This window comes from Dromaius novaehollandiae, chromosome 7, assembly GCF_036370855.1.
Source record: "Dromaius novaehollandiae isolate bDroNov1 chromosome 7, bDroNov1.hap1, whole genome shotgun sequence".
NCBI lineage: Eukaryota > Metazoa > Chordata > Aves > Casuariiformes > Dromaiidae > Dromaius > Dromaius novaehollandiae.
The window spans coordinates 3,001,524-3,025,044 of NC_088104.1; the positions used below are offsets into that span (position 1 = coordinate 3,001,524).

The 23,521-nt window shown below is 42.5% G+C and overlaps 1 long non-coding RNA gene across 4 annotated transcripts in view; it reads right to left on the bottom strand.

Annotated features, from left to right (window-relative positions):
* The window catches only part of LOC112981731 (uncharacterized), a 58,750-nt gene that overhangs the window by 21,194 nt on the left and 14,035 nt on the right, over positions 1 to 23,521 (bottom strand). For 3 of the 4 annotated variants that reach the window (XR_010389886.1, XR_010389885.1, XR_003258797.2), the window contains exon 3: positions 204 to 347. This is a non-coding gene — a long non-coding RNA (uncharacterized LOC112981731). Of the gene's footprint in view, positions 1 to 203; positions 348 to 11,107; positions 11,207 to 23,521 lie in introns of all 4 variants that reach the window. The other variant, XR_010389884.1, reaches the window with a different exon arrangement.

A 23,521-nucleotide genomic window follows, 5' to 3' on the forward strand; every position in this document is an offset into this window, starting at 1 on the left:
CCTTTATGGCAACAAAGAAAATTGGATTACATTATTTCCCTGCTAAACAGCCAAAAGATTGTAGGAAAGCCAAGAGTATAGAGCATAACGAGCCATACAACTCTTTGACAGAAAACAAAGACATTGGCAATTGCAGGATATATTTAAGCAGCCTTAAGTTTTTCAAAACGATACAGGACAAAACACAAAAGGGAAAAGCGTACCTCAATTCTCGCATGGTCTGTTCGTACTGCATTTTTCATAAGTAATATGCATTACGTAAATCAGATGAACTTCAAATGCAATCCACGCTGCATTCTACTTTCCTTCAACGCCTCCGAAGAACAAAGTTTTTCATCACCGCTATACTGAAATAAATACGTCATTCATATCACAACACAGAGAAGGAATGCCGAAAAGTCCTGAGACGTACCAAAACCATATGAATGCTCAGTCCACAAAGCAATGAGAGCATCATAAGACTCAGAATTGCCTAAATTAAAATAGCAAATAAAAAGCAGGTGTGGGGCAGTGGATAAGTATCAGGCATTGCTCAAACCCTTTGATTTGCATTAATAACAAACAGAATTCGTATGACACTGAAGAGTACTTGAGAATCTGCCACATACAGTATTTATCTGTAGCATCTTCTCAGAGACTTGGACCTGAATGTCCCCCTTCCTTCCCTCGGGGAGCTTGCACTAAGCTTGGCATAAGCTTTCCTAACCTGACTCTGAGCCCAAGGAGACCTACTGGACTCCACAGTCAAGTGCCCCCTTCACTGTTTTTTTTCCAAAAAGCAAAGCTGCAACTGCTCTTTCCTCTCCTCCTTTTCCAAGAAGGTAGCCCACAATCAGCAGTTTCTCCTTTTCTGATTTGCAGAGGTCCAAAAGAACAGTTATTTTGCTCTTGTTTGTATGTCCTTGCTCTGAATGAAAAAACAAAGCTCAGAGTAAAACTCAGCCAAAACCGCTGATTTTGTTTGGTTCTTTGTCAAAGCCTTGTCAAACTTCACGAACATTTTGTCAAAAAATCTTCCCAAACCTTGTCAAAATGTTGGCTGATTTTAGCGCAAAATGTTAAATTACAAAATGATCTTAAATTATGAAAAATGTTTAAAACTGTTCTGAGGCACACATTTTTACAACAAACCTCCAAAATAGTCAAGTTTTGGGCAATGTGGTGTAACCACAATTTCAACTGACTCTTAAAGAACAACATTTTATTTTTCTGCCATGGTCCCCAGAGGCCCAGAGGATTGCCTTATTCACCACGGACTGATTATTCTCAGTTGACAAGATTCCTTTCCAAGCTTGAGTAGAAAAATATTTACAAAGAATGCTTTTCAAACTCTGCCAAATTTGGATTTTAGCGAATCAGTATTTTCCAACTTGAAGCTGTTTCGTTAAAAATGCTCAGCCAGCACTAGTTTCGGAAACTGTGCTCAATACGCTCTGCATCCAGCTGTACATGCAGCTCGTTCTACTGAGGAATGCGGATTTTCAAAGCATTACAATGCCTTTTCACTAGAGGTCCAATTACCTCTTTTACAAAATTTGAGTTACCTAGGTGAAATAAAACTAAGTATTCTTAGGTCAGAGAATGAAAATCATCTTACTGTTTCTTATGCTATGCACTTCATAAAACATGAACATCATTTGTTTCAATAAGAGGAAATCCACCAGAGAGCTGGTTTCATCTTGGCTCTCAATATATTGTTTTCCATTTCCATTTTCTAGGCTTCTCAACTGACATTAGATCAGTCACATTGTATCATATCACAAACAAATGTGTCAGCGTTCTTTAATATTATTTTTTCAGTATTCTCCATCCTCTCATACTCTTTCACAAAAAAATACAAATGTGTCAAAGATTTTCCAAATTTATACTGATTTGCCACAGATCACAAATATTTCATATTCTTTTTTTTTTTTTTTTTTACCGAGCAAAAAGAGCTGTGATAAATTTCATTGCTATCTTCTTTTTTTCTCAGTGTGGTTAGTGATGCAGTACCTAATGAATATCCAGGTCACAAATAACAGCTGAAATACATTATCCAAAATATGTGAATTTTATCAGGTTATTTCAGTGGATGGTGACATCAAAGTTCATATTTCAAGACAGAGTTCATGTTATGTTTCTCGTTTGTTTGCTTTTCTAAATGGGACTCTGATAAAGAGAGAGTGTATATCCGCGTGGATATGGAAAGGGGGGAAAGTGTGCCCAATCCCTAGACAACGCCTGTGCCACGAGCAACCACGCAACCACTCCTCTGAATGCCGAGGCTGAGGGGACAGAGGATGGGGACCCCACCAACACTGCCACTGCCAAAAGATTCAGAAATGAAAAGAATGTTTTCCAGTAATGTGGCTTCTGGTTTTGAGGCTTAACATTTGGAATTTGGAACATTTTTTCTTTTTCCTTTTTCTTTTAATTACAGATAATAATTATAATAATAAATAATTAATTTATATATAATATATATATATAATTTAAATAATCAGTTAAATAATAATTTAATAATTTAATAATCATTAAATAATCATTTAATAATATAATATAATCATTAATATAATCATTACTATAATAATAATGTAATATAATCATTATATAATTTTATATAATAATAAATAATTAATTTTAATACACAGTGCCTAGGGGTTCCTCTCCAAGACATCATGCCGTAAGAGTGGACAGAAGCAAGGCCTCCGAGGAAAAGGGGGAATATCTTGCTCCTTGCAGAAAGACAACTGCTGACAATGCTGTGACAGCACCGGGCACCCGCACGGGGAGGCAGGAAGAGCGAGCGGCACAGAGAAACACGTCTGCAGTCCCATCACTTCTCCATCGCCTGCTCCACAATCTGGTCCTGCACCAGGACCCACACTCCACTCCACGGAGTTGTGAGTTAATAGCGACAAATACGAGGAGTGGAAGTGGAATGAGGCAAATCCTTGGGGATTACCCAGCCCACAGTGCTGCTGAAGGACCACATCCTCGGCCGGTTTGAACGCCCAGTGCCAGCCCGTTCTGGTGCACAACCCCAGTCTCATCTCCCTCCTTCAGCCAGGACAGGAGCAGATGTTGCTCCAGGCACTCACCGGCCCTCAGATGTACCGACTCAGAAAGCTGTTTTAAGATCATCGCATGGAAATGGACCTATCACAACTATCCTAAAATACCAAGGGTTAGACTGTAGCCGGGTGGCAGATGCTCACATTTCAGGACCAGGAATGCAGCATGGCGGTAGGCAGAAATCAGGCGGCACCTCAGCATCTGAAGTCTATTTAGATACACGAGGAGCACGTCTTCATACCTCCCATGGCTGCAAAAAGATCTGACAATTTTGTTGAAACAAGGTTGGATGAAATATTCCCCAGGCTCAGCAGAAGGATAGTGTCGTGCAAACCAGTCAGCTCTGGTCTGCTGAGGTTTAAGACTTAAGTTTTAGCAAGCCAGGACTTCTGGACATGCAGAGCCAAACACAGCTCATTCAACATGCTGGTGCAATTGTTTGCACCATTATCTATAGGGAATATGACCCAACTGTACTCTTTAAAATTCAACAGAGGTTGTTTTAGGCGCACATGAACACTACAGTCAGATTTTGTTGCCCTGTAATTAATTCTGAGTCCTTTTCTCACAGAGGCAGAGAGAGGAGAGGTGACCGAAAGGCAAGCAATGAACGCGCGGTACATGGCAAGTCACTGTGCAGGTGATGGATGCGCAGGTCTGAGTGAGTAAATCTACTGACTGAGGGCAGTAATTTGAAGATGCTGTGAATCATTTCTTACTTTAGGCAGAGAGATTTCACTGATTCGCAGCAAACTGGTTTCAAGGATTCTTCAGCTGAGACCACAGCAGTTGTTTGCTATCATGAGAAGAGCATCTCCTAATGATGGGCCATTACGCATGATAAAGAAGAAAACCTTATTTGAATGCCATGAAATCTGTCACCACTGACAGGGGGAAATGAGAAGCTCATGCCAAAATCTGCCTGAGAATTACAACGTGGAAAATATAAGCATTATGTTTGTGTGTCCAGACTCCCGAGGGATGCATTAAATTTGGCTTCCTGTCACATATAAGTCTGTGCACCATCCAAACACTCTGTCAGTCCCAATTACCGAGCAGGTCCGCGCCTGTGTCACCCCCGGCCCTCTCCTGTCTGACGGGGAGGCCCGCAAGCCGCAGAAATCCCCGCCAGATGAAGAAGATGGAGGGTAGGCCTCACACTTCGGCCTGCAAAATGTCACTCCGCCTCTCTTTGGGCGGGTGTCTGCACCAGCTTCCTGAGACGGGCTGTCAGCCTGATTTCTGGCACGCTCAAGCAGCTATGGGGAAAGGTCTCGTGCCAGACAGGGAGAAAGGACCGCGCTCGCATCAAACCCTGCGGTCTCAGGCGACGGATGGAGCTCCCCTGCAGAGCAGCAATAACTGGAGGACCCGCTCGGCACACAGCACCGCCAGGCTCCCGGCCTCTCTCCAAAACTGCAGGGCAAACCCCAGCAATGACCTGAGAGGGAAGGAATGGCAAACGAATACACTGAACTGAGATAATGTCTTGGAAAACAAAATCAAGCTGTTGGTGGCTTGTGCCAGAGAAAGAATCCATTTACTCTGGCCCTGATGCAAACACTAGCATTGTACGCACCATAAAGTGGGAAGAGCTGTTGCTCTGTACATTTATTTAGGTTTTTATGGTTTAATTTTCTGACTTGCACTAAATACCTGTGAAGATTCAGTCAGCAATCACTTGGGTTTCTGCCACTCCACCCCTTGAACGAAGGAGGGTATTTCTGCCCTGCGAGGATCTGGTTGTGTTATATGCTACACAAACACAGAATAAAATCACGTAAATAACAGTCTCAGTGTTTTCTGCACTCCCCATTTGCAGGTTTACACTTGCTGTTTTCTGCTTTTAGCTAGGTTACACCAGGGCTGACAGAACAGCATAACTAGAGACTCCCTCCACAGCAAGGGCTCCTCAGCACTCCTTGCAGTAACAACAGTCCTAAACTAATAACATACGGATTGATGTACATACATTTTGCTATAGCTTTAATGGTATTCAACCTGCCTGTGAGCCCATTAATGCAACAGAATGGCAAAAGTCACAAGATGACACGGAACCTAGGACAAGGTACAAGTACTGCTATATTTTCTTCTCCTTTCGTCATGAAAGGATTGGGGGTAACGGGACACCAAAGTCAGATCTCAGCGGACAAGCAGCTGGTGCGCTGCGCTCACTACCCTTCCTGGGAAAAGCATCACACAACAAAGCATTTGCGGACCGTTCGGGGCAAGGTTAATCAATGGGTGACCTCTGATTCCTGTCTGGAAGGGGAGTATATCTTGTCCAGACCTCGCTGAGACCTCCAATCTGTGCTCGCGCAGGTCACACCAATATTTCTTTCTGATTTCGCAGGGTGCCAGTGCCGTTCCCAGCATGAGGATGGTGTTTGCCAGCTGAGCGGTGGCACAGCAGAATCAAAAACGGCACTTTGCAGCTTCTCGCAATTGCTGTATCTCCTAGGTCTTGCTAAAAATTAACTGAAACCCTCTTCTTCCCACTTGTTTCTTTATGTGGAACATAAATTCAGAGACTGAGGAAAAACTACCAGCAAAACAGAATTTTGGGAGGAACAAAATGATCCATGAATTCTGGCTGAATTCAGCAGAGTGTTTTGGCTTTAAAAAGATGAAAATGTCAAAATCCTTCAGAAATGACAGAATGTTTCCTTCTGACTTTCCATTGCCAAATGGGAAAATTGTCTCATATTAAAAAGAGAAGAGATTAAACAACGAGATTAAATAACCCCCAAACTGTGTAAAGCATATCATCTGGGATATAATGAGATGTTTTGGGTTGACCCTAAACAATGCTTTTCTCTTTAACAAGAAGAAAAAAATTGTCTACACTTGAGCCAACTTTTGTTTGGTTTGGCTAGTACATTAAAAAAAAAAAAAACATTATCCATCCAGCTTTAATTATACTCTCAGCTTTCAGTTTGAGTAAACCCGAGCTACCTGGAAATCTAATGCTTTTAAATGCTTGGAAGTCATGGATTTTTATGGTGTAGCAGATTTTTGGGGGGTATAAACTCCCCCCAAAACCACCAATGATAGAAAAACAAAGCATAGCCTAGAGTGCTGATTTGGAAGTCAAATAGCTTTTAGAAAATAGCATATGAAATCAAATGAGAAGTAATGTCAGGATATCAAATGTGTACCTCAAGCTATATTTGAGTCAAAGAAAAAAAATCTACTCTGGGTTTATTAGATTCCTGAGAAATGTCATAGCCGAACTTGCTGGATACATATACCGCACATGTTAAGTACACTGAACAAAGCAGCTTTGTGTATTCACATGCTATAAAAGTACCTTCTTTAATACCTATAAAATAAAGTAATGGGTATTTTTTTTTTCTCTTTCTCTGTAGCCCATTTAGTCCTGGCCCTTCAGACTGTAGCTGACCACCCTCAGCAGCAACATTAGGTGCTCCTGTAACACCAGAGTTTTACGCCCAGTAGCAAGGGATGCAGCATCAGCTAGCTGGACTCACTCCCTGAATGGGTCAGATCAGCGTTTGGGATGATGAACAGTGGAGGTTAGTGCTCTTTTTACCCTGCCAGCACACTGCATTATTAGCTAGCTTAAAAGACAAAGCCTGAAGTGGGCAGACAACTCACAACCTCAGAGAAGTCATCTGGTCACTGCCAAAATACTGGTACATCTTGGCTTCATCCTATTCCAGCAATCCAAGGCTGCCAGAGGTTTCTCTAACACTGAGCACTCCTCCATTAGATATTTAAAGTAGCTTTATACTTTTGGAGAATCTGGCCATTAGTCCCCAGTTCAGCCCAATGCTGTTACTAGCTAATGTTACTATTTTTTGTTACTGGTTAATGTCATTAAGCACATCCCTCCGTCTCCTCCTCCACATGGCAGTGACCACGAGGTGAATGGCCTGCACAGAGACTGAAAGACCTGACAAAATAATTACACATTTCCTCTACTATTCCATGTTCAATTTCTCCTTTTTAAAGACAGTAGCTAAACTGAAGAACATCCTTATGTGGAGAGCCCTTCCAACCTGTCCTCTGCCTTGTAACATTTTCTAATCTATTAGCAGTGCTGCACACACGATGGTCGTCTTCAGAATCAATAGCTTCTTGCGAGTTAGTTGACCCAGGTATGTTAAATCCCGGATAAGATTTTCCCAAAGAGAAAGAAGGTGATTGCTATCGCTTTATGATTTAATTAATTACTTTGTGTTATTGTAATGGCTATATTTGATTCCTACAAAACCGACTCAGATTGCACACAAAATTATTAACTCATAAAAAGAGAACATATCCTCTGTAATTAAAATTACACTGCAAGATTTTCTTTGATTCTCATCAGATATTCTGCTCTTTATTAAAAGAAGCTAACTATTAACAGAAGTTAAACTCTGCAGCTACTGATATTCTCAAAGACTGAAGTTATAGGGTCCCAGTGCAGCTGACTCAAACCCCCAGTTGCCATCACCCATTCCTGGTTAGCAGAAGTGCTTCATTTTGAGCAAAGCCCTCCAACAACCCCAGTTGCACCAGGCCTTTTCTGTAGAATGCCATAAACAATAAACTCTGAAACTTTGCCAGACTCGTTGCTCAGCTGGAGAGGAGGGCTGCGGCTATGTGGGGGGCTCCTCTGCGAGGCCGGAGCCCGTGCCCCCCTCCGAGGCTCCCCTCCCTCCTCACCTCATGTGAAATAGCCTTCATCTATCAGCATTAGCAGCATGCCGCACAACACATCTTTTTGTGAGGGCTGCTAAAGAAGCGAATGTTAGGAGACTAGCGGGGTTTTTTGATGTGTAAATATTTATCAAAGGCATCTGTATATGCTTAAAGAAGGAAAAAATGATCAACTGCGGCTTCTCTGGAGATAATAAATATATGTTAAAGCCTGCTATCTTTTAGCTGTCTTGAATAATGAGTAAATATTATTTCACTGCATCCTGTTCCAACATTGAGAATGTCCTATTTTCTTATACATGGACCCAAAGAAAAACCTCAGAAATCTTGGCTTATTAAACACAATGGAATGCACAAATGTAAACAAGGCATTCTTCATGCAACTACAAGATCATGATTCTTTACTATCAAATACACTATTTTCATCAGTAAAGGAGGAGGAGGCATCAAATCTGCCTGAGACGTCAGTGACTAGAAGGAAAATGAGGGGTTTACATGGGAAGAGAGGTCAGCAGCAAGAGGGTCATTTTCTTTCTGCAGCTTCATAGCAATTTGCACTGCAGGAGAGTAATTCCACCTCCACTCTCTCTCTTGCAGCTAGAGTTATTCTCCATTCATACTGCAAACAGGAATTTCTTAGAGGAAAATATTCCTGTTGAACCCAAACCTTCTTTCAGGAATGTTCCAGGTTTGACCATTTCTTTGGCAATACTGTCCCAGAACAAATTACAGCCAGCAGCAGGCTGTGAAAGTGGGGAGATGGCCCAGGGCAGCCACCCAGGGCCTGGGAGGGCAGTGTTGGGGCAGCCCTGGGAACGGGTGTTCTGCATCTCACCTGACTGCTCTGACCACTGAACTACTCTCATCTCTCTTGCTCCAGTCTCATATTCATCTTGATGTGAAAAATTTTGCAGGACTAGAAACCTATTAAACGCCAACTGAAAATGTTTGCAGCAGCATTCAGAGCTGTTCCTCTCCTATTTGATGTACTGGTTGTCCGTATTTTGCTCTAACTCCGCATGATTAAAAGTGTACAGGAGTTCTCTTTTCTGCGGAGACACTATTCAAAGAGAGTAATGAAGAACAGTGATAAGAATGATTCAAAGCAAATAGCAGGCTTTTCTCAAGTTTCCATTAACCTTTCCTTGCAGGAGGCTTTGAGGAGATTGCTCGGAGATGTTTGGAGAGGGGAGGCAGTTGCATTTGGTTGCAAATTATTTTTCTTTCCATCTCAGAACCATTTTCAGAAATCCTTCTGGTTACAACTGAAACCTTTTCAAGGTAGTAAGAGATTAGTTTGACTTTTATTACTTCAATTACTCAATATTGTTATTCCCCTTCCTAAACTGTTATTTCTAACCTCAGCTTTTCAACACCATATTTTTAACTTCTGGTTTTGAAGACTTTGTGTGCACATGCGAGGAGTGAGCAGTCCTCTCCCGGCCCACCCTGACAGGGTGTGAAAGCAGGCCACAGGAAGAGGCATTTATTTTCTTAGTGCAGAACTGATCCGAGAGGTACATTGCTACATAAATACATCAAGTGCGAAAGGAGCTGAGCCGGGGCAGAGGGTTTAGGTTGCCGTCACAGCACGGCTGCAGGGATGCCCCCAAAACCACAGGGCAGCCAGGGAAGCCCTCACAGAGCATCGTCAGGGACAGGCCGGCTCCTCCGCCAGTGACCACAGCAGTCTCAAAGAGCCATTTTTCAATAGCAAGACTGAAAAAACCTGACAAGGCAAAACTAATAATGAATTAAGCACACAGTCTGTGCAGCCCTTCCTCAATCCATCTGCATGAAAAATGACATTCAAACCCCCTCTATTCTACACTTGCTTTGTGTCTTCAATAACAGGTGAGCTGAAAAGATGAAAAATGAGAGGAATCATTTTTCCTCCTCTTTTTTTTTTTCCTATAAAATTTTTATAAATTGGGCGCACATGTAAATGTTCCTTTGGGATGTCAGACTGATTGAGCTTATGCATGAACACAAAGAAAAATAACATTGCGGCGTTTGGCACCATCTGTGCAAGGCGCCAGATTTAATTCAACTGGGTCCAGACAATAGTAAGGATTTTCTCATTTCCAGCTTAGCACAAATCACTACTATCTACCATGTGAGTTATTTAAAATAACTACTCTGTCCCGACATTGCAGGTAGCGCAAGTACCTTTCTGAGTCAGGCAAGAGCTGGGAGATTTTGAATGTTAGAATGAAAATTGTGGCCAGTACCAAGGCGACGAAGCGAGCGGTGCACACTGGCAGACCTACTGCCCTGGCTGAATGATACACAAGGAGGATAAAAAGGAAGATACAAAGCAGTGCAGATTATATGCCAAAAAGGCAGAAGATGATGTAAGTCAAGATTTTTAAGCTTTTTTGTAACACAGGCTACATCTTCAGAGAAAGACTATTTTATATTCTGCCCTCCTATCCTTCTGGCAGGTGAATAATATCCCTCTAGCAGCTGTAGCAATTGCTTCCATGGAAGAGTAATATTAGGAAAGCATTGATGTATTTTAACTATTTTTAATGTAGCATTGCAAAAGTTTGGCTCAAGTGAGAGACGTCAACAACAGATGACCAGATGATTTGTATTAGCAATTCCACATGACCCCAAAGACCATGGAAATCCCCTATAAAATGAAGAAGCAGTGATCTGTTTTAATGTATACTCTTTACATCCTGCTTCTTTGTTTTCCTGAAAATCTTTCTTCAGGACTATTGAAGTATAAGTTACCCTATGTAATATAGCTCCTTATACTCTCCATGCTTGGACAGATGCAGGGGGCGAAACCACACAATGAGGCAGATGCTGAACTCAGATCCGTCCAGAGGGAATTTTCAGTCACCCAAGGACATGTTTGCATTAGCAATTTATGAATGAAGATGGACCCAAGATGTGCAAGTTGTACATTACAGGGTGAAATTTAAAATGAAATAGCATACCCATAAAAATGGAAGAAAATGAAGCTAAAAATTACCTCGTAAATTTACTAAACTTCCCAGTGATTTTGGCCCACAAAAAGATTTGGGTTTAATTTAAAGAGCAAGCCAGTGGCATTAACTGGTGGTACAAATAATAGGATGGAGTTATTCTGCATTATTCCCACCAAAAATCTAGCCTTAGATCTCACATTTATATTTCATTTTCAAATGCTACTATATAGCATGCAGCAATTTCTAGGTAGTTCTGTATGAAGAGATCTAGCGCAGCAATTGCACTCCCTTAATCTCCCAAAACGACAAGAAAGTTATTCCACAAGAATACTGAGTAGTATGAGTGGATCGTATGCTTTATTCAGCTACATGGTTTTAATCTGATGCACTATTGTGCAATCATGGTGCTGGCATAAAAGAGAGGCCTCTACTGCTCAGGAGTATCTCACCGGGTAGCAGACAACGCAGTTCCCTCTTCACTGCAAGAATGCATGCTTTGCCCCAGAACCACCTTCCTTCCTTAGAGACAAAAGCCACAGGCGTGCCGGCTGAAAGGGGGAAATGAGAAAATAAAATCTTAGCAGTCATTATCTAGCATGACACTGGCATACTGTAACTAAATCCCAGACAGAGGATCCAAAGCCCGGCCATCAGTCTTTGTGCAAGTTATCCATATTATACACTAGCCTCATTATTATTCATTTTTATAAAAATGCTAAATTAGAAAGTCATTTAAACATCACCATAATCATAACACCAGTATGTTTAATAGGAACAAAATGAATTCCTATTTCCAGAATCTCTAGGCAGGACACTAGCTTGGAGGCCTATGAAAATTTCTCAAACGCATATCTACAAAGTAAACCCAGCAAAGCATGCTGTCTACATGACTTAAGGCTCAGTACAAATTGAAAATCACTAATGGAATATTGTGCAGTTTGTTCATATTAGGAGCAGTCAAAAATCATACATAATGTAACAATGTACATGCAACAGCAGGCTCACACAAGATAATTTAACCATGAGGAAATGGCCTTTGAAGTGGTCCCTGATGAGATTTTGCTTGTTCCTAAGAGATTCCAGATGTATTCCAGAACAGCATTTTAAAACCACTTTCTAAAATTACACCCCCTCCCAGTCATTACAGTGCATTATAGTGACACTCTGCAGTTGGAATTTTATGGGGAAAATTACTTCCGAGTTGTATTTTTATGCTAAATGCTCCTCCTATATTATTTGAACTCCCACTTTGACAACTGTAGGCATTTCATTACTTAACATATACATCCCCTAGTCTTTATATTTTGTAAAATATACACTGTGGGCCAAATCCTGCCTTATTCTATCCCTGCAAAGCACATTAAAGATTATTAATCTTGACTTCATTGGGGTTACAGTAAGCTAACTAAGGGTAGGAATTGGCCTGAATAGTCATGGTTTCACCCGAAAATGTTAACCCACAGTTTTTCCAAGCAGCCAAGGAAAACCAAATACCTTTCCTTTCTCATGCCTCCTCAGCATGGCCTCAAAAGTCACAGTGGACAAACAGTAGCTTGTTCTGTCAGTTTGTGCCTCAGTGCTGTTAATTCTCCTCTCGTGGGACGCCTGCATAGCAGATCAGTCTCCGCCTGGGATACATGACTCCTGCAGGGATCGCTCTGCCCAAGGCTCGAGGCGAGGCGGATAAAGCTGCCTGCCTTGCCCATCGCTTCCCCACCGTTTTCTCTCCTTGCAGAACCTCGCCTTCAGGTGCCAAGGGACTTACAAAGTCATACTAATTCACTTCTTCATGCTATATCTGCATCCCGCGGGGTGTGTGCTGCCATGAGACCATGAAGCTGCCCAAGTGGAGATTGTCCCTTTCTCCCTCCCGCAGCAGCCAGGAAAACGAGAAAATAAATGGGGTCTGTGCAGCAGCCTGGCCACAACCTGCCAGTAGGAACTCATGTCTGTGGTTATTACCATCAAGAGTTAAAGCCTGCCTCCCCACCCAGCCTGATAGCAAATGCTGCCCTGATACCACCACCGTAAGATGCTCCTAGTAATGCAGGTAGAGCTGAGGCAGGCAGGTGATGCAGGGCACAGTTATCACTCTGTGGGTACACCGGCCGCATACCTGCAACATTCATTTAAGCATTCATTGAAAAGGCTGGCTGGAATTGCACCTCTCCGCACCTGTGTACCTGTTCCTGTATGCTTACAAACAGAAAAAGCCATGCAGATTCTCTAGGAACGCGATCAGAAACTATTCCATCTAAATGACCTAAAGAGTGGATAGGTTGCAGTTCTTACTGCAAGAAAGCTCTTAGTACAGAGCAGGCAGCTCAGAAGGTTTACAAGCAAAGAATATATAATTTTAATATTTATTCTTTATGCTGCTTTGTCTCAAAAGCAATAGAAACCACATGCTTGGATGCACTAGCTGGCTTGAACTGCATAAGTCAAGGATACCATAGCTAAGACAGAAAGACACCCAAACAGTCACTGTCTAAATAGGGCCCAATTTACTCTGGTCCAGGATATAATTAGGTTCCTTCTTAGTATTTTAAGAGAGACAAACACAAACTCCTCATACATATAATTAAGACCTGCAATCTCAACCTACCATAACAGGGTTTAAGAAAGAGCCTTGCTGTCACTCTAAATGCAGCTTCCCGTTGTGAACGTAATTACAGTTTTTATTGGCACTTCAGACTGTCTCCCTCCTGAAGAGATAACACTGTGTATTATTAAAAGTTGAGGGGGCTTGTTACGCTGTGCTCACCCCCACAACACACCGCTCACGGCCACGCTTCTTGCTCTCTTGCACACTGTTATTCTCCGCACAGTAAACAAAAGTCGAACAAATCAGTGATTTTTACGGAATTTCTGTTTTATGCTGTCTGAAGCACTGAGGCTCCTCTCCCACCTGCTCTGACGTGCCCATACGCAGAACACACCACCGCCCCTTCAAAAAAAATGGGGGAGAGCAAAAACATAAAAACAAACTGGCATGAAACCATCCAATTCCCCCCATCGCAGCTAGAAGGCTGCAAACAAAAGTTCAAATTAGCTAGCACAGTCTGCAGCCATTAAAGCCACAGAGCACATCATCTCTAACATCAGGGAGGTAGTGGGTCTTTTCGACAGGCTCTCCAAGAGGGGGGAGATAATTATACAGGAAGATAGCACCATGCATTCAGAGGTCCCTTTATGAAGAGGTCATACGACCTCTTGGGGTTTTTTTGTTTTTTTTTGCTCAAGCTTTGACCTTCACAAGGTAATTCACGGGAAACACTAACAATAACTTATTTCCCTCATCTATGTTAAGTGCTGGGGGAAGCTATCAGGCAAAGGAAATTGATTTCCTTTCAGGGACAGAAACAGACCCTGAGAGGGATTTTATTTCTCTGTAAGATTACTATATTCAATGTTAACATTATTTAAACTGCTTTGAATGGATCTGTACTCTGCAACATCTCATTATGCTTCAAAAAACATCTTAATGATTAAGCTCTGCCAAAAAATATTGCTTTATGGCATGCTTTCATTACCATTAGAGATGTTCTCTATACGGGAATGATGTGCATGTATCACAGAGGCTTTGCGAGTATGGGAAAGAAAAGGAGAATGTTGCAATACAATAATGTTAGCATTTCTGTCCGCAAAATCCTCAAAGTCGTAATGATTCAGTTCAAAGACATGAGATTTTGCATTCTCATGCAGCACTTAACACCAGAAATCTTAGGAGAATTGGATACATTAAACATAGATTCTGTTGGATACATTAAACACAGATTCTCTGCTTAATCTTTTGCATTGGCTGTTTCCTTTCCATACGGTACCTGTCGGGAGTATAATTTTAAAATAAGCTAAAATGTGGTCCTTTATTTTCACATTGTACTGTGTGTACGAACAGCACTTATCACTTAGTAACACACCTGCAAAACTGGAACTTGCATTTGCAGAACTAAACACAGTTGGTACAAGGGAATAGGTAACAGACTATTACAGTTTGTCTAATGCTTAGCCAGTAAAGCTGTTCCAAACTACTTTTCTTCCTGAAAAAGTCTCCCAAGAAAGTTAAATAAATTTAGGCTTTATAAAACTGTCTGGAGATATTTGCATTTTCAGTGAAAACTCCAAGTTCGCTGACCAAACAATGCAAGCAATCAAAAACTGAGGCTTGAAAAATGTTTTGACAAAATACAGTATTTTTTGTTAAAAGCATATGCTTCTCTTTCTAAAGCAGCGTTTAATCAAAAGTCAAATTTTCCTATTCGAAACAATTCTAACAGGAAATATCTGACAGCTGAGATGGGGTCTCGAGAGCCTGTACGGGCTGTAGAGGTTGCGGAAGAACCGCAAGCAGCTCCCCGGCGCAAGCACCCAGGCAGCAGTGGCTTGCTCGGGGACACGGCTGAAAAGCAGGGGCCTGCAGGGCTGCGGGACACGGCGTAGCGCGGTGCTCGCTGGCCCTCCACCAGCTCCCCCGTGCTCACAGCGCTCTTCAGATGGGACCTGCAAGGAGTCTGGCTCACCCAGGCAAGGAGTACCCGGCTCTTGGGGTTCCTCTGACGCAAGCCTTAAAACTGTCTTTTCCTTAGGCAGACGTGATGGCCAAGGTGGATGAGATCCATGGAGCGTTACATTCCCAGGCAGTAGCCGGGCTGCTGATTTTGCTTGCGAGCGTTACCACTAACTGATTTGAAAAAATAAACCACGATGCGTTGGAGGCTCCCACCTCCCCCAGGCACTGCGTATCCGCAGGCACAGCTGACTGCGCATTTGGCAAAGCTGAAGCCTCCAGAATGGAGGGGGGCAAACAGAGCTGTGGGTGGAAACCTCCCAAAACGCAACACTTGCCAAAGCCTTTTGCTCACCCTGACAGAGATTTCGCTCTGCTCTCGTTTCAAGCAAAAGGCAGTCACTGCTGTTGCAATAAGGCCTCTTAAAAGAGAAGAAAAGGTAAATCGTGACAGACAATAGTCAGTTTATTACTGAAACGCTAGTTCAATACCTTATCCTGAACATGGTTCACTGATCTTGGGGAGACAAGTGGGAGCCCAGTCCTCCCCGGCAGGCTTCCCGGGCTGTACAGCAGCAAGTTTCAAACCCCAAACTTTCCGCCAGCACCTCACATGCACACACAGAAATATATCTCCACTCCAAGGTGATTTTTTTGGTGAGAGAGCAAGAGCATCTGCCCTCTACACAAACTGAAGGCTGAGCCTATGTTGCTCATTTGTTGTACAAGTATCTCTCCTCCCCTCCCACTTAGCACTTACTAGGCCCAGAGAAAAGATCTGCTTCTTCTGTGATGTTAGATATCGATATGCTCTGAAGAGCTAAGGGATCCACACTGCACTGACTAATTTGAATTTCTACTTGCAGTTATCCAAATTGGATGGCAGGAATTAGATGGGTTTGGGGTATGGGGGATTGGTGAAGAAGAAAATGTGATTGTATGTTTCAAAGATTATCATGCCAATGCCAAACAAAGATTTCTTGGGCTAATCTAGAAAACACATACTTGCCATAGCTATTTAGTTTGTTTCTCATCAAACCTGCAGCTAACGAGAACCTGGAGGGCTGATACATAAAGAGGATGAATCACCCATGCAGAAGTATCTCACTCACTCAGCAAGCTTAGCAAGTTCACAGCAGTCACTTCAATACAGGCAGCTCAGACGCAGACATCTAGAAGTCAGGCCACACGAGGTGTGGAAGGCCTAGATAAGGTGGTACAATCTACACCAATTAGCAGCGACTCTGAAAGACTTTTGCACCACATCAGAAAACTGGGTGAATACAACAGCCCAGCGCGTGTTTGTGGCTAAAAGGATTAGCACGATTCGTGGATGTGTAAACAGCATTAATGTGTGGGAGGTATGAAAATGTATTAACTTGGCACTTAAACTTTGCAAAACTGCTACCCAATAAATTATGCCCCACTTCTGGAGCCAAGGACACAAGCATGCTGGTTGGTACACGGAAAAAGTTCAGGAGATATACTCAGAGGAGAGTGTAAAATGCATTTAAATAGCAAAAGACAAGCTAAATAGATTGATCTTCTCATCAAGGAAAAGATTAACTTAATCATAATCTCTAAGCACATATATGGTGCTCAGAAATCTAATAAGAGATGCTCTTCAATCTAACAGGTAAAGTTATCAAAAGATACCATTGCTGGAAGTTGAAATTCAGTCTAGTGTCCCTTACATTGAACAGATTTATTTCCAACCACAAATACACTTAATAAAGGGAACAATTTACACAGGACTGGGGTGCATTCTCCATCCCTGAAAAAATCTTACTCAAGATTTCCCTCTCAGATGTGAATGCCTGACATTTGAACCCATTGAAAATGGTAGTTCCTTAGGCATCAGCCAGACAATCCTGTACCGCCCCTCCAAAGGGCATGCAGAAGGGAGCCCACCCAAGCCTTTAAGCCAGCCACTACAGAGCTATGCCATCTCCAGCTGTGTCATGCTCATCCCCCTACAATAAAGCAGCTGGAGGATGTGTCTACATTATGATAACCTTATGCTAACCTCTTGCCATTGCCTTTTGAGCCATAGCCTGCGCTGCAATCCTGACCATGCCGTGCTCTCTCTACGTGTACCTCCCATGCAGCATGGATTGTGCATTACATCGGGGTCAGCTTTGAGTATAGCAGGGCCCTCTTCCTCTGCTCTAACCCTTCTAATCACAAAAAGTCCTGGCTCTCTAAGCTTTTTCCTATTAATTAAATCCTATTTAATGCAAACATGCCTATAGTTACAATGAACAGGGGAAATATTTGTATATAGTCATTGGTACTTAGGGAAAATACAGTTCTGCATTGAAATGCAACTAATAACCCAAATGCACTTCTTGCATGGGTGTTTTACAGCCCTCAGAAGGAATAAGTCCAGTGTACTGTGGCTCTATACAACCCTCAGGTGGTTGTACCTTCATGCAGACAAACAGCAGCAGGCGATACTCCATCCATCAGACTTTGAACTGTGTGTTTCTACCTTGGTGCTTTCCCTGCCCCAGCACCTCTGTGTTTCCTCGCTTTGCTTTGCAAGCTAAGAGATGCCCCAAGTAAAGGGAGAAACAGCTCCAATTCTGAGGCATTCTTGCAAACAGAGATTTTTAAACTCTTTTTCTCCAGTTGCCTATTAATGAGACCAACAGGAGGAGAGAAAAATCAGGTAAGGAGAGGGCAGAGGAGTCCTGCTCTTCTGAAATGTTGCTGTCCTGCCAGAAGCCTGCCACTCCAGCAGCTCTGAGACTGATGAGGTTGCTGCTTACTTGGAAGGGGAACCAGTGGGCCAACATGCAATTCCATTCAAAGCCCGTGTTTAATATTTATATCTTGGTTAGAGCATCAGAAGGCTAAATCACACAAGGGTTTTGAATTATTTTGTTTCCCCCACTCTGTCCTCTTCACCTCAATCAGCAGCAGTAGTGCCTCCATATGGAAACATCCCATCTAGTCACCCAGCCAGATTTGCAGACAGAAAGCAATTTGCCAGTCAACATAAGCATTAACAAGAAAATCCCCTGGGCAAAATTCCTACATGAGATTGGATGAGCTGTAGATGTCTTAACGGAGTCCCCCAGCTCTCCAATGACTGTCTGTTAATAAATTTAATAATCCCAATACTATGAGCTAAAGTTAAAGATTAGCTTGGTAGTTTTTATTGTACTTATTTGGGGCTGGGAGTGTTTTGAAAAGCCTGCAAGCAGCTTTAGTTGTTTTCCTTGTCAGAATGTTGGCCCTGGGCTTGCGGCTAGATGCTCATCTCAATTGTTTCAGTTCAACAACTTTTCATTTTCCTAACTGCCTCAGTTTTTAACATAGCCCTAAACTGCAAACGGGAAGAAAGAGAAAAGGCTTTTCTTGGGTTTTTCAGGGGCATTTGAAGTGCGTAAGAAGGGAGGTCCCCTCTGACAAACACTAGAGCATATGCCTGTATCTAGGCACAACTAGAAAGCAACTTCCAACCTCTTAATGACTCCAGGTGGGGAGAGGGAACTTATCAGACATTTCAGTCCCTTATATGGCTTTCACAAATACATCCAATGTTGCTGAAAATGACAAAAAGGATAAAAATGAGAAGATATGATCCCACATCTCTGTGAGCCATAGGAGACTTCAGACTTCGCAAGGCTGACAAAACAGGCCTGTTTCTGCAAAGAGAGGCAAAGCAGGACTGTGAGCCAACCTCACCTGGGATGATCAGATCCTACAGTGCTTAATAAGACTCCTTTGATTAATGAACAAGCTAGTTCAATAAGGCTACTAAGGATCACAGAAGTCTCAGAGTGCAGATAATTGTGTACAAACCACACTGTGCCAGCTACAGGACAAATCCTCACCTCATCCTGTTCTCCATTTCATCCTCTCTGCTACCAGCACAGCCTCATCTCAGTTGCCCTTTACTGCTCTGCCCTTTCCTCCTCGGAGGAAGTAAACATGTTAGGAAGATGGAATCTTGACCTCTTGCACCGAACAAAATGTCAGAAGAATTTATTAACTGGTACCAGCTGCCTCTGCATCTGTTAACATCTCCTAATTTGCAAATCTAACAGCCAGATAGATTAGTCACTTCAGAACCGTCTTCATAAGGGAAAGATATAGGACCTTGGCCTCGTCTCTGACGGAAGAAGTACAACAACATACTCACAGAGCAGCAAACTCTTAATGTCGATATTTTGCGCTGCTGTGAAAAGAATGGAGCACCTAGCTGTGCTGTTGCAAACCACAGTCCACCCCATCCTCTCCGTTCAGAGTGCAGTGATGCTTTCTCAAATATAGTGGTACTTCTGCAAGAAACTCATTGCATACAAAAGAGCTTTTCCTTCTGAACTCCCTCCCCAGTGCTAACTGGACAGCCTATTTCTAACACAGCTTTTCTATTCTTACCATTACAAATGTTATTAGCTTTTACAGAATTATATCACACACTTGCAGGGCACACAGTACTTAGGGCAGAAATAGATAAAGCACTAGTAAGACAGGAGAAATCTCTCTTTTTGGAGATTGTAACCTGCTAAAAAAGTAGAAATCAATGATACAGGTGGCTGAAGTGGAGAGAGTTACACCAGCTTAGATCAGATCAGGTTCTCTGTCTCAGCGCAGGCACTCGCCTCTGTATACAGAAATCCGGGGAAAACCCTCAGAAGTATTGGATGATTCTGCTTCCCCTTCATACAGTGGCTAAGAGGGCAACGGATAACTTTTTCTCTCACCACACATACCAGTACCAGACGGTATTCCTGAGATCTCTTCTTTGCCTCTGAATGCCATAGCAATGAGTAATCTTCTAAAAAGTAATTTATTCACAACTGAACCTGTGACAGACCTTCCAGTGTGATCTGCCTCTATTTTGTTTTCAGGATTAACAGCAGAACCTATTCTTCACCTGCTCACCATGATGCTTTCCTTTCTCCAGACTCTCCTCTATAACGCTGCAGCCAGGAAATCCAATAACTTGTTCAGTAACATCCTAAATGATCATTTTTTATTCCACTGTGCATCTCCAACAGGTGCTGTAAAAGTTAGTCTTGAAGCAATTGCCATCTTTTGCCGCAACAAAGCAGTATGAAATAAGTGTGCTGTCCATAGCGGAAACACTTTGGAATAAAGATAAGGACACTAAGACCACCACGGAACTTGCCACCCTGCTGCGGTGCTGAGTGACAGCATTTAAGAGTATTAGAAATGACTTAGAAGTGCCAAGTCCATTGAGTTAAGATCACCGACAAGAAAACTGGATTTCCCTTGCACAATCAATGCTGCGGAATTGCTGGAGAAAGCCAAACCCAAGCAGCAAATGAACTCATATTGAGAATAGGGATGTTCCTTTCACAGGACCAGATCTCTTATTTTGTTATACAAAGTTGCCTCCTTGTCTCTGTAATAAAAATAAAGAACTGTGTATGACATTTCCCCTCCTCGAATGAAGGGATCCAAAACGGAAAAAATTAGCTTTCCAGACATACAGGTGTGTCACCAAAGGAATTAACTTCCTGAAAGTCTTATTCCCAAGAAGCTACTTTATTGGCAACTTCTAGAGGCATTTTTTTTACAGCTTTGACCCCCTAATAGCCACCTCCTTATCCCCAGGTCACCCTAGAATACTTCCTACTCAGGAGGATCATCATGCAGACGAGACCCAAATGTCCCCAGACTGTAGAAAGCAGCTTGCTTTCACCTCACCAGCACATACAGGCCAGTCCGTAATTCCCTAAGCTGTTTTCATGCAAAACTCCCTTTTATTTGAGCGACCATTTTGTTTCTATAATGGTACAATGCTCAGAGCTTATCTGCCTATGTTTTTATTCTACCTGAAACCCAAACCAGAGGTAGAATGAGGTGCTTTAGGTCAGATTTGTTATGAGAAGTCTGGGCAAACCAGAAGTCCTAACTCTGTAGCATGTTTCATTTCAAGCAGGTGGTTATGCTTCGACTGAAACCATGGTCACACAGGCTACTTTTTGCTTTACGGTCAGAAATAATTTCCCACAGATGAACCAAAGCTTTGTGAGTTTCTATTTACATTTCCTAGATTTGAAAATGAAAACAGGAGTGAAGCAGTAAGGAAGCAGTCCTGTTCTCAGTAAAACAACCTGGATCACTCTTGGCACACACATATTCCTGGGTGCCGAGGACTGGTCCAGAGCAGCACCTCTCTTATTAAACACTGTTTGCAATCAAATCATACAGTACTACGATGCTCTGGCTTTCATCTGAAGTTTCACTTTTTCCCACTAATGAAATCATGATGAGAAAGAGCAAAAGGCAGGAAAGAACAATTCCCATTCAGTAACTGTTTCCATAGAAACACAGAAATTAAGAGATACAAAGCACTTAACAACATCCAGTCCCTACACCTGCCCGCACAGCAGTCAGCAACAGTCCTGCAGTTTCATTCAGTATCAGAGAATGACAGAACAGTTGAGGTTGGCAGGGACCTCTGGAGATCACCTAGTCCAACCCCCCTGCTCAAGCAGGGTCACCCACAGCACATTGCCCAGGACCGTGTCCAGACGGCTTTTGAACATCTCCAAGGATGGAGATTCCAGAACCTCTCTGGGCAACCTGTCCCACTGCTCTGTCACCCTCACAGTAGAGCAGCTTTTCCTCATGTTCAGACAGCGCTGCCTGTGCTTCAGTTTGTGCCCGTCGCCTCTCATCCTATTGCTGGGCACCACTGAAAAGAGTTTGGTCCCGTCCTCTTTACACCCTCCCTTCAGATACTTATATGCATTGATATGATCCCCTCAGCCTTCTCTTCTCCAGGCTGAACAGTCCCAGCTCCCTCAGCCTTTCCTCATATGAGAGATGCTCTAATCCCTCAGTCATCTTAGTAGTCCTTTGCTGGACTCGCAAAGGCTAGATTAACCCAAACTCACTGTTAAAGTGATTTAATTGTACCATAATTAAAAAGGCAAATGAACCTACCTCTTTTCCATTAAGTTTTAGTTTAGCTGGCTTTCCAAAGCTCAGAAGGCCACTGCTCTGCTTTCTCTCATACCCAAAGTTAGTCATTTTTTTCTGAGAGTTAAAACACAGCTTTTGACACTACAGAATTTGGGTTTGCATGCAAGGGCCAAATTAAATGCTTCACATGGTTCCTACACCTCCTCTTCTAAGGAAACAAGTTAGAAGTGCAGTAATACACTACTTCTATTTCTTGATATTTTATCATCAGGACATCTTGTATGGAAGCCTTTAAACTTAAAAAAAAGGGGGGGGGGAGAGAGAGAGAGAGAGAGAGAGAGAGAAAGAGAGAGAGAGAGAGAGAGAGAGAGAGAGAGAGAGAGAGAGAGAGACTATTCTAGAAATTGAAGAGATTTATGTATAGTCCACATTAGCTTCTACTGTCTATTCCAGTAGCATAGTGTAATGGCCAGCTAGGAGAATAAAGACTACTCTTCTGTCCCCAGTGGTAGCAGGGCAAAACCATAAATATACCATGACAGGACAGGAAAGTGGGAGAGGGCACTATCAACGTCAAAGGCTCCAGTGATAGCCTCAAGTTGGTTAGGCTGAAGGATCCTGGGACACTGGGCGATGCCCAACACTGTGAAAGAAAGCAAGGAAAATATTCCCAGATATTTGCCTCCATGATCTGGGAAGAACTGCTTGATCCCAGATCTGGAGACCTGTTTACACCCAAGCTCACAAAACACACTGGTAGGCACTGGAGGTTTCTTCGTACCTCTGGGAGCACCAGGCCACACTCATCAGCACACCATCTCTCTCTCTGATTTGTTTTATTAGACTAAATAAGCCAAGATCTCTTAATCTTCTTTCTGCATTCCTTATATCATCCTTTTAGCCCTTCTGTGTCCCTACTTAAGTGTATCTTCTTAACATTGGTGATTATAGCGTGTAATATTCTAATTAAATGCTACCAGTGCTTCCTAACTAAGTACTAAAACCATTCCCTGGCCCTGCTGAAAATAGCATCCCTTGAGAATCCCAGCCTCAGCCCCAGCCCTTTCCCTGCCTGGTTTGCACTGGTGATCACAACCAGACTGAGAAGGGGAAGGTAATGTGATCTTATGTCAATCACTGTGCTTCATCCTTTTAAAGTGAAAGAAAAGGATTTAAAAAAAATTAAAATGTACATGTACAAATAGCTGTAGACTAATCCCATGATAATTTTACAAACTTAATCACAATACTGATTTGAGACCCATGCTGAACGGAGTTCTACAGTGCTGTGATTTAATCATTGAGCAAACACTATGTTACCACTCCTCAACGATACTCCTCAGACTACAAGAAAGCAGCGGCAGGCATGAGACGCCCTCACGCTCAGTTCTTGCACTAGAAGACTACATACACATTTAACTGACAAGACACATAAAAATCACTCATT